Genomic DNA, 19,816 nt, shown 5'->3' with positions numbered 1-19,816 from the left:
TCTCATTTGCTTTTGATACTTTTGGTTTCCTAGTGTCAGAGGCTGTGGACCTACTTAGTCGAGTTCAAAGGGTCATGCATAGTAATGTTATCACCCCGGGATCTATGGATGTAGTTTTTAAAGACGTAGTTTTGCTATTCAAAAAGGGGTAGCGGCACACCTTGTTGCCCATTTACCATCTATCTCGATGTAAATTCATAACACGATAATATAGTGGAAATATTTGAAAATATCTATCTTGCCCCATGGAGCTCCCCCATATTTTATCAAATCATTCCAACCGACTACATTATACCTATAACAAACAACAATTAATAAATGTAGATATGAAAATTAAAAAAATGTAGTATATTATAAATAGATTACAAACTGTAGTATATTGTAAACAAATTATAAACCTTGTAGTTTCGAAAAGCCCGTCTTCCGAAGATATTTTCAATCTCCATTCAAATGTGTTTAGGTAGCTACTACAAATTTAGGATTAAATGAAATAGTTGTGTAGGTATCGTGTTGCTTTAGTTTTGTTAATTTTGTGTAGGTATGTCGTTTTTCCTTATTAATTTGGAGAATTGTTTTGCTTTTGTTCCTACTTTTATTCTGTCTTCCTATTTTAGTTTTGGTATTTGTCTAATGTTTGTGCTATGTATTGTTTATGACCCATTTATTAATATTTTTTCTTATTCAGATGGAGTTTCCTACCATTACAAAATTATACAACCTAATGTAGTGGGAGGTGGGAGCATGAAATTTATGATCTTGTGCTGTTTTGGAAGTGCCGATTGATTTGCAAGAAATTTAGACATGGCGAGTAATGGGTGCTTATAAAAGAGTTAAAAATCAATATGGAAATGGCATTTCTGAATGAAGACTTTAAAGAAGTCAATTACAGAGGTTAGGCGCAACAGCGCATAGTTGTATTGGATAAGCTACGACACGAAATTTGTAGACAGCTTCATTTGTAGTCTGTGACACGAAATTTGTAACCTTACGTGTTCTTAATGACCCGTATTAAATGATTCTATGGTCTTTTCCGTTTGGAGGTGAATATTTTTGTGTTCATCTTCTATTTGCACCTGCGACTTTGTCATCAAAAGGATTCCAGGTCTTAGTCCAACCTTTTTGTTTTAGATATCCTTTTTGTAAAAGGCATTCAGAAAACACTTAAAAGAATGGTTACATGAATTGTACCTTTTGTAAAACACCTTTTATTATTAAAAACTTAATTTTCCTAACCCGGGATGTTCCCGGGTGATAGCCTAGTATATTATAAATAGATTACAAACTGTAGTATATTGTAAACAAATTATAAACCTTGTAGTTTCGAAAAGCCCGTCTTCCGTAGATATTTTCAATCTCCATTCAAATGTGTTTAGGTAGCTACTACAAAATAAGAACAAATTGTTCGTAATATTAGAATGTAATTTGTTAAATAGTTAATAAAAACGATACAAAAATATTAATGCAATAAAGTCATTTATCAATGTATCGACCATACAACTATAAAAGATATGATATTTTGAATCATTAGAAAGCTCAATAAAGTTATATGGGTTATAGGTATCTTCAAGATCAAAGACGTTTGAGGTTGATTTCCTCAATGATATTTCACAACAATCTTTATTAAAAATTGTAGTACTAAAAAATGTCTTATTTTGTATTTGGAAACAGAGAGTATCACCAAATGGCAACTTAAATTCATACACAAAATTACTTTAGCCATATGTGATACAAAAGTAATTGCCATACTTTTTTTTAGTTTGGTATGATATAAATCTTTATTAATGTTTACACACTTATTTTTTTTAATTTTATTTAATTACTTATGAGATTAGATACATAGAATCATTTATACAATAATTTATCATTTTATATCATCAAAATGGGTTACGAAATTCGTAAAAATAGTACTAGACAATAATTAGTGTCATAGAAAAAGGCCCTCTAAAAAAGAGTACTTAAAAGACATGTTATATAAACGAACAATTTGTATTATTAAAATAAAGTTATTTATAGATACTAAAGATGATAAATGTCAAAAAATCATGTCAAAAACATAAATAAATAACTTAAATGGTTATCTTGATTATGAATTTTGAATACTTTCATTTCAAGTTAATGATTTGAAATTCAAATTGTCGAAAATTATTGTGGTTACCTTTTAGATTATATTTATTTTTGGCATGTTATTATTGCTGTATTATTTAAATAATTTTTTAGAGTTGGTTATGGCTATATATATCTACCAAAACAATTGCATATATCATTTTAAAATTTATAAGTATTAGAATTTTAAAATATTTAAGAAAGTTTACGTAAACATATTATAATGAATATTGATTGACAATTTTGGTTTTAATTTTCAATCTAGTATATAGACATAATGCTTAAATAGTATGTAATCGATTGTATAAGAATAAAGGAAAGTATAGTTGTAATTGATTAAAAAAATTCAGTCACAATATGAATTTTAAAGATACAAATGAATTATACCCTAAATAAAAAAAATCATATATGGAAACTTTGTAAACGGAAATTAAAAAAAAAGGAAATAATTGTAATTGTAAACGAAAATTAGAAAAAGGAATAATTGTAAAATTGTCGACTTTTAAATTTGAAAAAAAAATATCAACTATGCAATTATTTTACTAAAATATTTCCCCATTATTTTCCCGCTAAAAACCAAATCTAGAGACCCTAAAAATATGACACGTGTCCCATACTTATTTTCATTTGTTATATAAACTAGCGGTAAGACCCGTGTGCAAACACGGGTCGTTTCTTAGAAAACCATGCACAACAAATATAAATGATGAGTATAGTTATACTTATATAGACTTATAAATAAAATAAATAAATAAGTCAGTCGGTAAATACTTAAAGTTTAGATTGTGCCGAGTCTTGTTTTTCTTCCATAAATGTCTGAAGAACCATTTTGATGATGTATTCTTCTTGAGCCTTGTCTTCTTTTGTTAAATCATCATCCATCTGTGTAAGACCCGTTTAATTTTACTAAATTTAATAATAATTCATACCATTTTAGATAAAATACATCTAATTAACATAGAATCCATAAGTTAAGTTCATAAGTAGCATAAACCTTAGTCGACTAACGACTAAGTTAGAACATTCTAAAACTTTTATCAATTTGTTTACAACCCATAAACGTAGTCTATTAAAGATTAAAACATTGCGAAAGCTTGTAAATAGTGTTCGGTTCTTCAAAAGCTTGCTTGATCGTCTTCCGGTTTGTTTCCAACATCACCTACGATCAAAACCACAATAAGTGTTAGTTTTGATCAAGTTAAAATGGATACAAACAAGTTCCAAGGGTTAATAACCAAGAAAATAAAAAAAATCCGGAAGGGGGCGTCGCGTGACGCCAAGGCCCCTCGCGTCACGCCTAGCCCCTATTTTCTCAGAATGTTTATTTCTTTGATGCTGCAGATTCCCAGCTCCAAGTTTATTCACATCCCAACTTAAAATCGCCATAACTTATGATCCGTAAATCCGTTTTTGGTGATTCTTTTTCCTACACGACCGTAATTAAATTACCAATGTGTCTACCATAATTATTATCCCGAAAATTTGGTTTACGGACTTAGTCACAAAAATTTCTATTTAGATATTTGACCCACTATATTTACACAAATTTACTACCATGCAAGAGCAACCTTAAGGCGTTTTCACCCAACATCCGAGGCTTAGCATCACTCGCATTTCCTTACCAATTCTATGGTTTAATGCTCTTGTGATCGATATCGCCTTTGCTAACTAATTAGACACCAATACTATAATTTACACCATATTCGACCCGTTGGCTCATCTTGTGGAAATTCCTCCAATGTGATGACTACCAAACGGTTCCTTACTAATTGGACTCTATTAATTCGAGTAACAATTGTGATCACTACGATCAACACAATTCCTATTCTAAAACGCGACTACACATGATTTAACAACAATTCGTTTAATGTAACGGGTCAAGTTACATACCTTCATAATTCGTCGGCATTGCCTTCTAACCATAATTACCCATTCCCGGGCTTGTCGACCTTAGCGTATCCCTTCTAATCCACGGTTTCTGTTTTTATAACTCAGTTTAACCAGTGACGTTTGAGTAACTCCAAACACTACCGTTTCGACCATTATTTTAACACATTCTTCATCTAGTGAATTACATCACTTTACTTACATCCCATTATGACTAATTAAGCGATACTATCAATAAACATATCTAACCAACTATTTATTTTGACCCGCTTGGTTTGTCGAGTGAATTCCATCACTTCTTAGACTTACCAAAGGGTTCCAATTTCACTATTTCGACATCATACCTATTTCGACTAATTCTTTTGACCCATTTGGTTTGTCGAGTGAATTACATCACTTCTTAGACTCACCAAACGCAGCTATTTTCGCTATAACAACATTAGACATATTTACGACTAGGCTTATCTACATAATTGTAACGAGGTGACAAGCCGCGTACCTTTTAAGGCATATCCTTCAAGCGCGCGTCCACTTCGACTTGACCGCTTGAAGATTCAACCACCGAGCCTATAGAGTTCAACCAACACCGTGTTTAGAACTCATATCACTTCATTTTACACGTAATTCACCATATTATTCAATTACGCGTTTCTTTCAAAATTTTCAATACATTAACATTCGTTTAGGCATTTAATCAAACACCTTGTGGGCATGATTTCATACGATTAACAATCGAGTTCATGACTAACTATTTAGCCAAGATTAAACATCAAGTAGACAAATTCATGCCTAATTTTTACATCAACATTCTGGATTTACTCATAGAGATCAAAATACACTAGAGTGACAATCATAATCCTAGTGTTTAACATATTTCTACATAACCCACTAAACATCTATATTGGTGATTATGAATTTCATCATGATGAGTAAAAATTCAACAAGCTCACGGCTAGGGTTAACTCCTAGACATGATTTCATTCCAATTTCATCCAAACAACAATCATGCAGGCACAAATTTCGAATCTTATGTGTTCATCCAGAATTTAAGATGGAACCAAATAGTAAAATTTTACATACCTTATGATCCCTTTACTGAGGTGATCACTAATTTGTGCTTGGATTTCGATTTGGGCTTGATTTGCCCTTTCAATTTGATTGATTTTGCAAGGTTAGGGTTCAAGTAGGAGAATCCCTTTTTCTCCTGTGAAAAGCTCGACCAGAACACACACTTTATGTGTGTGTTTTGGTGTTAAGTTTTTATTTAATTAAAACACTTTAATTTTTGTCCACTTTGGTCCCTCTACATAATCAAGTTTCTATAAAGGGTGTTTAACCATGTTTTTCCTATTATGTCAAGACTTTTAACTAACTAGGTTACTTCTTCCTAGTTGTTTTATCCTGACTATTACCGGCATTTTAATATATGTATATATAAATTTATATTTTTGGGGTGTTACAAGTCTACCCCCCTTAAAGAGGTTTCGTCCCCGAAACCTTCCTTAAGTAGTCCTTTGGTTTGGACCAAACTAACTTAGTTTCGTTTTTAAGGCATTCCTTCTTTTAATCGAAAGTCACCCTTTGCCTCGACGCATGCGTCTTTCACGTGTAAGTCCTCACGGACTGTAACTTGTGTCTTGTATTTCTTATCTTGCCGCCTATTTGTCCCAATTGCTACTTGACCACTCATTAGTATGAGTTCGTCAATATGTTTATTCCATACTACCCAATATTGACAAGTGTTTTATATAAATTACAACACTATTTTAACTTATTTTAACTTTGGATGATCTTATCGGCTAGACTGATCAGTCACCGTCACCTCATGCCCCGTTAATTTGGGTCTACCCTTTGCTATATTCGGACTTGCGTGATTTTATGATCTCTTATCCCGTAACTCGCACTACAACATGATTATATTCTATATCACTTTTGTGACCATGATCACATCGCATCACATCGTGTTTAAGTTTTCATAAACTTTTCATTATCAAAATCTTCTTTCTAACGTATCGTCTTACACCTATTGGTGTTAAGACCTATATCTTTTATTATTAACTATTTCCTAATTTACCTCATATTATTCATATTTGTTAAACGTTGTCTCTCACTAAAACTGAATTTTAGTTTAACGTTTATCTCTTCAACTTATGTCAATTACTCATATCCATGAATTAACGACGAGAATTTATTCTTTTCCGCTATTATATTACGCGGGGGATCGTAACAAGTCCTCATGCTTAATCCCAAAGTGACCCGTAGGTTCCTTCACTTTGCCTCGTAGACTATTTTATTAGAACTTCACCTTTTTAAGGTGAGACCCTATAGTTTGTTTCTTTGTATTTGTGACCCGAGGGTCATTTTGGCCCCGTAGACCTTTATATTGTTTATAACCCGGAGGTTATGGTAATCCCGTAGATCATCTTCTACTTGTTTCTTTATTTAATTGTGTGTATATATATATATACATATGGCGTCAAGGCACCCCCCTTTCTATGTTTAGAATAATTTATTTTCACTTCTGAAATTCATTTGACCTTGACCGTAGCCTAAGGCTACACTCGTTTTCTTTCGGATTATCTTTCCGACTCTGTGACTTCTTACGTCGTTTTCACGTCGGTTTATCCTACTCATTTCGTTATTTGGTTTATGCCCCTACTTCCTTTCAACCCGTTACCCGGGTTCTTTATCATAATGTTTTTTAACACTTCTGTTTCACTGGTTTGCATTTTCCTTTCTACAATCTTTTACGACCTATCACGTAGATTCACTAATATTTCGCACTTTCACTATTCGGTTTGCGCTCACTTGAAATATCAAGTACTATACTTTATTTAAGCCCATCCAATATTGGAATAGTTGAACACAACTATCGAAATTTCTGTTTTGCAGAATTTCATCGTCTTTTAGTCATAACTCTTAATCTGAGTCTTTTAACTTTTAATCTGCATCACCGTCTCTTTTATCAATGTCCCGAGGGTTCATTTCTTAGGCCTTGTTTGTTAAAACCATTGCTATCGTTATATAGCTCTTGGGGTTTACCCGTTTTCGTTCTAACACTTCTAATATGTTTATTTTACTAATCTTTTATTCAACTACACTTATCAATGTGATTATTGTTCTTCCTTATACGGGTTTGAGTATTAATATGTTACTTGGATGGTTACCCATACCCAAGTTTCTAAATTCGCATTTGATGATACTTTCTTATTCGTAGTGGCGAATAATATGTATCGTTTATTTGGTTTTCCTTGAGGGTATTTTCTGCCCAAGTCTTAATTTCTCATTCTTAGCCTCAATCCATTGTCTAATTGTTGCCCAATGTTATCTTAATGAAATTTTAATACGTGTACCCGCAATACTCACCCCAATGGGCCTTTTTCTCAACTCGCTAACCTTCTTTCTTTGCCGTCATGATGGTGACTTATAGCCTTTCCTTTATTCCGGGTTAAACGGCTTCTATAGCCTTTCCGATTTTCCATGGATTCTTTCGTGCATCTCCTCAGTCATGAGGGATGTCGTATTGTTGCCAACTATGGTTGACATCATTCCATTATAACAATAATGGAAATCCATTCATTTCATTTTTATTATTCCATGTCATTGTATGGAATTTTTCTCACATCGTTTATCAATATAACGATGTTCCTATATGTTTTATTTGGTTTAACCAAGTGTATAACCTTGTCCTTGCCATTCACTACTATTTCAATTTTCAGGTTCGGGTGTAATTACACTCCTTCCCAACACAACGTTTATTCACTTCGTTAAGTTCCCGGGTTCGAGTGTACGCACACTCCTTCCCGTTATGACACTTGTCTTTCATTGCATTCCCGGGTTCGAGTGTACATGCACTCCTTCCCGTTGAAATATTTACCGAGATTACTTTTACCTCAGTTTCACATACTCGCCATTATTTATTTTCTTATCTATATATATGTATACATTTATATAGGTATTTCTTTTACATAATTTTCCCAATTCATTACTCATATATGCCCTTATGCAACTATCATTCGCACTCGCATCGGATAAAATTTGTGTTAAATTAAATTTACAAGAAACATACCTGAAATAACATCAGGTTCAGCTTTAGCCTCTGTGGCTGTTATATAAAACGACCTTGTCCTTGACTTCTGGGCATCAGACATTGTGTCGGTTGCATCTTTGGTTCCAAGCCTTTCTGGACATTTAGACTTCTTATGTCTTGACTTACCACATGTGCCCTTGTGAATTTTTCCACAAAATTTGCACTGATGTAACACACTTTTTGTAACTCCTTTCTTGGGAGCTTTATTAGACTTGGATTTCTTTACGGAACTTGGATTCATATCCAACACCCTCCTTTCTTCTATTTCTTGTAATATGATGTCTTTCAATTCAGCCATCATATTGTCCACCACCGGCACGATTGTGGTTTGTAATCTATCAATATAATGTGATAGACTATTTTCTAGAGCTTTTCCGACTGCCTCGGAAATCTTAGCTTTCATTTGTTCAGTTAATTGAGATGTCGAATTATCTCTGGTTACAGACATTCCTTTAACTGAAACATCCATAATGGTTAATCAATACTTATTTAATTCATTTCCGTCTTATATACGGAAATTTATATCACACTTACTTAATCATAAGTAATGTGTTATTCTTTTTCGGTTTGGTCAAGTACATATATTGCCTTACCTTTCTTACTTAGTGTATTTCCCAGGTTCGAGCGTATTTATACACTCCTCCCATACACTTTTCACATATTTCATATCGTTCACATCAATTATTAAACATCTCATTTATAACATAACTTTGTTTGCTTTGGTTTAGCCAAGTTCGTAACTTGCTTTGACCGTTCTCATTTAGTGCACCTTCCGGGTTTGAGTGTATTAACGCATTCTTCCCATCCACATTAATTTCCATCTCTTTTACTTACATAGGATAACATCTATTGAAGGAAATAATTAATCCTTACCGGACGATCGATCAAGCTTGAACCGAACACTTTGTTGACAACCTTGAGCTCTGATTACCAACTTGTAAGACCCGTTTAATTTTACTAAATTTAATAATAATTCATACCATTTTAGATAAAATACATCTAATTAACATAGAATCCATAAGTTAGGTTCATAAGTAGCATAAACCTTAGTCGACTAACGACTAAGTTAGAACATTCTAAAACTTTTATCAATTTGTTTACAACCCATAAACGTAGTCTATTAAAGATTAAAACATTGCGGAAGCTTGTAAATAGTGTTCGGTTCTTCAAAAGCTTGCTTGATCGTCTTCCGGTTTGTTTCCAACATCACCTACGATCAAAACCACAATAAGTGTTAGTTTTGAATGTGGCCAGACCTTTAACATTTGAATACACAAGGCAGTGGTTTGAAATTAAATTAAATTTATTTTAAAGTGATTTATATATTAGGCTTTATGATGTAATAATGAGATAAGAAAAGCCTTGTTGGACAGCCTCTCCTACTGATACATCAACTTTTCTTATGTCATTGGGATTTCTCCTTTTATAGAAAGTATAGATAGATTTCCTATGTACAAAATGGTGAATTTCTATCAAATTTTAAGATGGCATATGAATTGTCAAATTAAAATTCCTAAATTTTTGGCATTTTCTTCCATCATACCACCAATGTTTTCAGGACCGGACCGGAGGTTGACCCGGTCGCCTTATGGGGTCAAAGGTCAGACTGGTCCGACCGGATTTAAGACCCGGATTACGTCATAAATTATATATATATATATATATAATATAGTATAAAAACTAAACATAACAAAAATTAAGTATAAAAGCTAAAGTTAACAAAAATATAGTATAAAAAACAAACAAAGGGGTCAACATATCATAAAGTAAAACTCGAGGGGTACAAATTACAACTTGAGGGGTAAAATCATCAAAAAAAAAAAAGAAGCTTCTCGGGTTCATTATTGTTCACAACAAACAAGTGCATCATCATCACCATCCCCTTCCCTTTCCATCCCCTCACAAACCCTTTAATAAAAAAATTAAAAATAAAAATACAATGTTTGTTGCCGAAGGTCGCAGATGTCGCAGGTCGGAGGTTGCAGATGTCGCTGGAGGTCGCAGACGTCGCAGGTCGAAGGTCGCAGATGTCACCGGAGGAGGTTGCAGATGTCACCGGAGCGGTTGCCGGTGAGTAAAAAACCTAAAAGTGGTGATTGGAAAATTACTGTTTGTGTGTTTGTCAATGGAGGCAGCAACATTATTTAATAAAAAAAGTTGGCCTGGCCCTTATGTGACGAACCGCAGACCCGACCGCCCGGCTCCCGGCCTGACCTTCGGGTCAATGCTGAAACGGGTTAAAAGGCTGAACCGGCCCGGTGGTGTCTCCGGATCCCGGCCGGACCGGGAAAACTACATTACATAAACGATATTTTTACATATAAAATCATTAATTCAAATTCAAAGGTCAAGGAAATACGAAATCGTGAAATTAAATATGCTAAAAAGGTTTCATAGTACTTAGTTGTGCTCAACCATTGGGCCTTAACCACCAGTTTTTATTAGATATTGGTTGGACTTGTGAGTTGTGACTAGGGATAAGCACGATAATTGTTAGGTAACGAAACCGATACTGAATGTATCGGTACTTGTCACACCCCGATAATTACACGTTTCACCGGTGATTATCGTGACGTAGTTGGCAACATTACAGTCAAACAACACAATATTTAAATGCACAGCGGAAGCAAAAGATAGATATATTTCAACTGAATATAATTGTAATATCAAGTATCACAAACAGTTGAAAATAATCCACAGGGGGATCAAAATAAATAGGAAACGTTGTTCAACAGTTTGACATCCAAGCTTGCGAGACTTATTGAGGACGCTAGGAGAAAGCCAGCCTAGTTCGCTTAGTACCTGCACTTAACCTTTTTGGGAAAATACGTCAGTTTACACTGGTAAATACATTCAACCGACTCAGTTTGAAAAGTTTAATAAAATTGATTTGAATGCACGAGGCACAAACTTTTATAACTTGGGATAATTATTTGAATATAATACTTGTAAATGAATTACATGTTCCTTATGCGTTCAGTAGCCCGATCCGTAGACCGGGTTAAAGATCAATAGACACACCACATTATTTATTCATTTATGCACTAACGAGTGTACGCCTACACCCCGTGCTCAGGTCGTGGCCATCTCGTAAGATGATGCCAAGGATATCCGGGACATGGTCATTAACCCCCCAAAGGCTTTAAGCAAACAAAACATTTCAAAACAGAGCATATCAATGATTTAATCTCTAATTGATTAAAGATTCAATGCCGGAACAAGCGGTATTTTATATACCGTACCCCAAGCCCGTATAAGGGAAATTAAGTTAAAAGTATTTACCTTTGCAAGTATCAATCACAAATAGCAAGTGCGTGTAACTTTTACTGGGTCTCCTATTCTGGAACGAAGGTTTAATATAACCTATTAGAATCCTAACGGGTCTTTAATTAAGCCTAAACTTAGACCGGTTAGTTTTAACGAAAGTACGGTTCGAACACGCGATTAGGCGAAGACCGGAATAGAATGTGTTTTAGTCCCGACAAGTTTAAATACTTGTATAATATGGGGAAACTAAACATCTTCTGGATTTTGAGATAAAAACGATAAGGTTTGACCCGTTTCGGCTGAGTTATGCAAACTAGTTACATAACCCGAACCGAACGCATAAGAAGCGTAACGGGTAACTGAAAGAGTCACTTACAGGTCTCCTAAGTTAATACGCCCTAATTATGTTGTGATATCAGTAGGATACCTTCCATTATTCCCAAAACGAGTTTAATATCAATATAAGCCCCGTAGGGGTATTTTGGTCATTTTAAAGGTTATAAAAGGGTTTATTTATAATTCTGATGTTCGGGTCAGAAGTAATCAGTAAAACTACTTACTTTAACAAATTACATCAGTAGGTAATAAGTCTTTATGTGACAAAATGGTTTTAAACCTATACTAGGCGTTTATTATGCGTAAAAAACCATTTTAAGCGATTTCCGGGTTAAACAGGAAATCTGAGTTTTCTGATCAGGTTACATAGTTCAAAATACTTCATTTATCATATAAAATCAGTAGCAATTGGATTTGTGTCAAAATACTATGTAGAACTCATTTTATGTCCGAAAAGGGTATAATCGGCATTTACCGGATCAACGCCATAACCTTAGGTTATGAGCAGGTTAAAAATAATTAAAAATATTTAAAAAATCTTAAAATATTATATTACATCAGAGGGTAAAAGGTTTGGTGCTAAAAGTTGGGTTTAGATAGGCTTTATGCTAAGTGCGCCGTTTATTTAACAAAAGTTTCTTAATTGCGCTATTTAGCATAACTCCTATTCTGGACCTCGAACTGCTATGAAACTTTAGGGACATGCTTAATAATCAGTAACAAAGATTTTTGTCCTTTCACATTTCCAAAATTCTCGTTCTATGGTAAAAAGGGCATTATGGTCAACTTTTAGGCATTTAACGGAAACTTGTAAACGAAGCGGACAATCAATGAACCAGTCACAGATGGTTATACTATCATGTAACCTGGTCCTAAGGAAGTCCTAAGGCATTTCTAAACTCTACTAAAACGGGTCAGAACTGAAGTCAAAGCAAAAGTCAAAGTTTTGCGACTTTCGGTTCCGAACCGGGTCAAAACAGAAAATGGTCGGATCAAACAAGCTTAGACCAGTTCTTATACTTATTATCAAGTTATATGAGTGATAAAATAGGTTACATGCCTTCTACATTGTTAGTTACATGTTAAATTGCAAATTAAGTTTCTGTTGACTTTTTCTAAACAACTTTGACCCGACATTTGATCTAGTTAGAGCGGGAATCAGAGGGTGCCCTTTAAGGGTTCAATGCCCACATAATTACCAACTTATAACTACCTTTGATTCGACTAATCACTGGACCATTAATGATTAATCGCTAAGTCAACCGTGAATTGCGACGGTTTGACTTTTAAGCTAAAACTAAGTAAAAACTCAACTAAGAAAGGTCTGCTCTTAAGCTCCAGGAAGCTCCAGAAATGCAGAAGAAATGAGTGAACACAATGTTGCAACTCATGGGCCTTTTATAGTGTTTAAATCACCTTAGATCATTGCCAAACAAGTCTACTACTGACCATGGATCATCCACAAGTGTCCTTAAGGTCTAAAAAGCATAGGGGCGCCCATGCTGCTAAAAAGATCTGATAAAGTCGGTTAGCAGGCTGAACAGTGCTGCTGACCACGTTTTCTGTATCTGGGTGTTTCACGCGGCCCGCGTAAAGCCTTTGTTAAGTCTTACGCGGCCCGCCTGAATCTCTCTGACAGATTTCAAATCTTTCAATAATTGCAGGTTGGCTCTTGGCTCTTCGGAAGGGTATTTCTTGCATTATAAGCCCTCCTTATTTACATATAAGGGCCTCGAGACTTTTACCCATCTTGTTAAGTCCTTGGTCACCTTGTTATTATCCGAAAGGTCAAAACTTTCTCACGTATAAGCTTATGACACGTGTCAATACATTATAGGACGCGAATTTCCGAGGTGTTACATCCTCACCCCCTTAAAAGAAATCTCGACCTCGAGATTTTACTGAAACAAATGAGGGTACTTTTCTTTCATCGTGGACTCTACTTCCCACGTATACTCGGGACCTCTACGGGCATCCCATTTTACCTTTACAATCGGTACATGCTTCCTTCGAAGCTTCTTAACCTGTCGATCCTCGATCGACACAGGTTTTTCAACAAACTTCAAGCTCTTTTCTATGTGCACATCTGTGTGTGGTATGACCAGGGGCGGATGTAGCTTATTACAAGGGAAGCGCCCGCTACCGCTTGGCGCTCCGGCGGTAGTGTAAAATTAGTGTAAATTTTGGAAAAAATTGATGTTTTTTCGGTTTCGTTACCGCTTATTTATAAAACGTTACCGCTTGACGGATTTTTTAGATCCGCCACTGGGTATGACTAGTGATTCATTAGCGAAACACTTCTTCAGATTGCAGATGTGGAACACATTTTGAATACCACTGAGCTCTTCAGGTAACTTTAACTTATAAGCAATTGATCCGTCACATTCGATGACCTCGAATGGTCCTATGTATCTCGGGCTTAACTTACCTTTCTTTCCAAATCGCATCACTCCCTTCCAGGGTGATACTTTAAGCAATACTTTGTCCCCTACCTCGAATTTCAGAGGTTTACGCTTTAGATCTGCGTAGCTTTTCTGGCGATATCAGGCAGCTTTCAAACGGTCACAAATCTGGACAATCTTGTCCGTCGTTTCAAAGACTATTTCTGGTCCTGACAGTTGGACATCTCCAACTTCCGCCCAATAAACGGGCGTTCTGCACTTTCTACCGTACAAGGCCTCAAAAGGCGCAGCCTTAATGCTAGTATGGTAGCTATTGTTATACGAGAACTCGATCAATGGCAGGTGGTTATCCCAATTACCACCCAAGTCAATCACACATGCACGAAGCATGTCTTCCAAAGTTTGGATTGTACGCTCACTCTGTCCGTCCGTCTGAGGATGGTAAGTCGTACTGAAGTTTAAGCGCGTGCCCAAAGATTGTTGGAAACTTTTCCAAAAATGAGATGTGTACCTAGTATCTCTGTCAGAGATAATAGACATAGGTACGCCATGTAGAGATACAATCTTGTCTACGTACAATTGGGCTAACATGTCGGAGCTATAAGTCTCCTTAATGGGTAGGAAATGTGCTGACTTAGTCAACCTATCAACTATCACCCATACAGTATCATTTCCTTTTCTTGTCTTTGGCAATTTGGTGATGAAATCCATCGTCACCATTTCCCACTTCCATTTTGGCAGTTCAGGTTGTTGTAGCAAACCTGACGGCTTCTGATCTTCAGCTTTGACTTGCGCACCTGTCAAACATTAACTACATAGGTAGCTATAGACTTCTTCAAGCCTATCCACCAAAAGTTTGCCTTCAAATCTTGGTACATCTTGTCAGCTCCAGGATGAACGGAGTATTTGGAACTGTGGGCTTCCTGGAGAATAACGTCTCGAAGTCCTCCATAAACTGGAGCCCATATTCGCCCATTTAACCTTAAAATTCCGTCCTTGCCATAGGATAATTGTTCTTCAGTTACTCCTAGCTTTTCATTAGGGTAGTTAGCTTCCATCATAGGCTTTACCCTTTCCTTTCGACTTAAGGCATCGGCGACTACATTCGCCTTGCCAGGATGGTATATTATCTCACAATCATAATCATTTAGAGTTTCCATCCATCGTCGCTGCCTCATGTTTAAATCCTTTTGGTTAAACAGATGCTGGAGGCTCTTATGATCAGAATAGATCACACACTTGATGCCATATAAATAGTGTCTCCATAGTTTCAGTGCGAATACAACGACACCCAATTCTAAGTCACGAGTGGTGTAATTCTTTTCATGCACCTTTAACTGACGTGAAGCATAGGCAATAACCTTGCCTTTCTGCATAAGCACACATCCCATTCCGGTGTGTGATGCATCACAATATACCACAAACTCTTCTATTCCATCAGGCAATGTCAACACCGGTGCATTGCTTAGCTTCTGTTTAAGGATATCGAAGGCTTCTTGTTGCTTTGGTCCCCAGTCGAACTTAATTTTCTTCCTAGTCAAGGAAGTTAGGGGTGCAGCAATCCTTGAAAAATTTTCAATAAAACGCTTGTAATATCATGCCAATCCTAAGAAGCTGCGAATTTCTGTGGGTGTCTTCGGCTCTTGCCAATTCATGACAGCTTCCACCTTAGCGGGATCCACTTGGATACCACGCTCACTAACCACATGTCCAAGGAATTGGACTTCTCGGAGCCAGAATTCACATTTCGAAAATTTGGCGTAAAGCTTCTCTTGTTGAAGTAGTGAAAGAATACATCGAAGATGCTTCTAATGGTCAGCTTGGTTCTTTGAGTAGATGAGGATGTCGTCAATGAAGACGATGACAAATTTGTCCAAGTATGGTTTACAGACGCGGTTCATGAGATCCATGAATGCCGCTGGTGCATTAGTGAGCCCAAAAGGCATCACTAGGAACTCATAATGACAATAACGAGTCCTAAATGCAGTCTTGTGAACGTCTTCATCTCTAACCTTCAGTTGGTGATAACCTGACATTAAGTCAATCTTAGAGAAGTAGCTTGCCCCTTGAAGTTGATCGAACAGGTCGTCGATCCTGGGTAATGGATACCTATTCTTGATAGTGACCTTGTTAAGCTCACGGTAATCGATGCACAGATGCATCGATCCATCCTTCTTCTTGACAAATAAGATTGGTGCTCCCCAAGGAGACGAAATAGGTCTAATGAAACCTTTGGCTAGCAATTCATCCAGTTGTGCTCTCAATTCCTTCATCTCTGTCGGTGCCAACCTATAAGGTGCTCTTGGAACAGGTGGTGCTCCAGAAATAATGTCAATTCTGAATTCTACTTTCCTATCTGGTGGTAAACCAGGTAATTCTTCAGGAAAAACTTCAGGGTATTCAGAAATGACGGGGATATCCTCAATCTTGGTTTTCGGCTCATCAATAGTCACTTGTGCCATGTAGATGACACAACCCTTCTTCAAACACCTAGAGGCCTTGAGCATAGACAATTGCTCAGGCAATCCATACTGGGTATCTCCCTGAAAAATAAGTGATTCACCAGATGGAGTCTTGATCACCACTTGCTTCTTATTACAGACAATCTTGGCCTGGTTATGAGATAACCAATCCATACCCAAAACTATGTCGAAACCGGCTAACTTCAAAGGAAGTAGGGATAACGGAAAAGAGTGATTCTTAATGGATATGGAATATCCCTCTAATATGGTTGAGGCGGTTTCTAAGGTGCCATCTGCTAATTCCACCTCATACTTCACACTTAAGGTTTTGACAGGTATATTCAGCAATTTGCAAAACTTATTATCTACAAATGATTTATCAGCTCCTGAATCAAATATTACTCTTGCATAAACATCATTTATAAGAAAGGTACATGTGATCACGTTATCGTCCTGCACAGCTTCCTTTGCATCCATTCTGAAGACCCTAGCATTAGTCTTCTTTCCTTCATCAGCTTTCTTTGCATACTTTGGGCAATTTGTCTTAATGTGCCCTTTTTCGTTGCAACTGTAGCATGTTTCGAACTCCGGCGAACTTGTTAACAAGAAACAGTGGATGGTGAGATGGTATCGAGATGTGTGGGTTGTAGGAATCGAGTTGATATATATAGAGGGTTATACGGTGATGAGGGTTCTAAACGATGACTAGAGGTTTATATAAATCAACCGACAAAACAGTTTTGGAAAGTCTTTAAATCTCCGAAAAGGTTGATGGGTGTCTGCACAGAATATACACCAAGAACACGTCCTTGTTCATGATTGTTTGTGAAGACGGAAACGCGGAACAATCTCTAATCACCGTGAAATCAGGAAGTGTTGAAAAGGAAATGAAGTAGAAAAAGGGAAGGTGAAGCTGTATACGTTTTTGGTTTGGCAATTCTTTAAAATTGTATGAAGGTTTATATTTTGAAAAAGTGGTCATATTCAACGATGAATTATGGAAAAATGGGTTGACTTTGTACATTAAAATACTTTTAGAAATTTTATTACTAATATATTGTTTAAGTGGCCTTCCATGTTTATTACTTATAAGAAAAACTTTTTTAATTTTTCTTTTTATAATTTATTTATTAATAAATTTATTTAATTAATTTTGTTTATTAATTTAATTATTAACTTAACTTTGTTAACTTGTTTATTCACTAAGTCTTGTAATTATTTATTTTAACCGAATTAACGTACAAATTCCCGTCTTTCGTGTAGGATTAGGATCCGAACATTTAAAACGGGTCGGATTTGGATATCCGTTTTTTACGGATGTTACAGTCTCCCCTACTTTAGGAGATTTCGTCCTCGAAATCAAAGAGAAGACTGTTAAAGATTTAAATGAAAGAATAGATGAGATTTTGATCATAATGATTATTTTGAGAAAAAGTGTTTAATGCATGTAACATGTAGCACATTGTTTCACATTGTGTTTCACATAGGATAACATGAATTTTCACATAGAGTAACATGTATGATGAAAGCATGATAAATTTAATTTGTTCACAAGAGATTATTATTATTTGTTTTAGATTGCGAAGATAGTGTGTAACGTGTCTCCAAGCTTGAAATGAAGGTAACATTCAAACGTAAAACACATAATAATTGAGATAACATAAAAAGAGATTTATTGTAAAACATGGATTGTCACGGAACGTAACATACGACACTTCCAAAGTGAATCGAAGACCTTCTCGAATTAAGGAAACGTGCTTTGGCCTAATGGACAAATACTCTCATCGAGGAGCGACTAACGATATTTTTCCTTCCAGTTACTACACGTCCTTAATCGATTGGGAAAATCGAAACTTTGGCGAGAGCGAAAATCGAGGAGTGGGACTAGTTAACAAGATACGAGTATCACCTCTAACTTGATAACATCGTACCCTAATGTGGTTGGTACTTATCCTAAGATAAGGGTCCACTAGAATATGAAATGGAAAACTCCCATCAAGGTTTGGATATCACTCCTAACTTGAGGGTAGATTTCGTGCAAAAATCAAAGTATAGCTGAGTGAAAATCATCACCAAGTGTGGGAATCACCCCTATCTTGATGAATCATTTCGATGGTGTTGTAAGAGTGTCTTCAAAGCCTCCAAGTGTGTATTGTGTTAGCCTTAGGAAAGACATGTATATTAAGAGTCCAAAAGAAAGTAGAGGGAAGCAAAGAAGATAGAAGAGAAGTTGTTTTAAGCAACACATAGTGAGAAAGCTCCTAAACTATAGACTAGGCAAAGCAAGGCATTCCTAATTCCCTATAGTTATGGCTCTGATACCAATCTGGTATCAGAGTACTCCTACTATAGACTAGGGAAAAGTATGGCAATCCTACCTAATTCCCTATAGTTATGGCTCTGATACCAATCTGGTATCAGAGTACTCCTACTATAGACTAGGGAAAAGTATGGCAATCCTACCTAATTCCCTATAGTTATGGCTCTGATACCAATCTGTCACACCCCAACCGATGGCGGAAACATCGGGATGAGACGAACAAATTGCTCAAAACAACATAACACTAAATGTGACAATATGAATTAGATCATTTTATTAAAACTAAAGGATAATACACTATTTCAAATAGTAAACATAGATTCAAACATTGATTAATTGCTAAAATGGGTATCTAAAGCCATCCTAGCTTGTTTCTTGAGTCTTGTACTAATCAACCTGCAACATGTATTAAAATAACATCAACAAAAAGTTGGCGAGTATACAAGTTTTCATACATAGCATAATACGTGTTTAAAATGTTGCTCATATCCAAATGTGAAATACAATATCATGTAAACAGTATACTCGAAACGATGTTACTCTACGTGTCCAAACCAAAGTTTAACGCAATTAAAGTGTACCCAAACGAGTTTGAGTAGGTTGACATAGTTTAACCTAACAATACCTGCTCGTAGAACAGGAGGGGCGTTTCTCAACCTATAGCGCTACCATTGTTAGGGGAGGCTTGTACGAAGTTAATGAACACATAGTCATGAATGTTTACATTAGCATAACATGTCTAACATGATTAAAATGTATCACATAGGGTAAGGATAGAGTGTGCGTAAAATGTTTGATGTGATTGTGATGTTTGATATAGAATACATATTGCACCCAAAAGTGGAAAATAGAAAATGGGTCATGTATACTCACCTTAGAGTGCGTTGCGTTTCTTGGTATGAGATTAAGAGAAAGAGTTGTCCAAGAGAATTGCAAACGAGCGCAAGAG

Source organism: Helianthus annuus, chromosome 3 (assembly GCF_002127325.2).
Source record: "Helianthus annuus cultivar XRQ/B chromosome 3, HanXRQr2.0-SUNRISE, whole genome shotgun sequence".
Lineage (NCBI taxonomy): Eukaryota > Viridiplantae > Streptophyta > Magnoliopsida > Asterales > Asteraceae > Helianthus > Helianthus annuus.
This window is presented reverse-complemented; position numbering follows the sequence as displayed.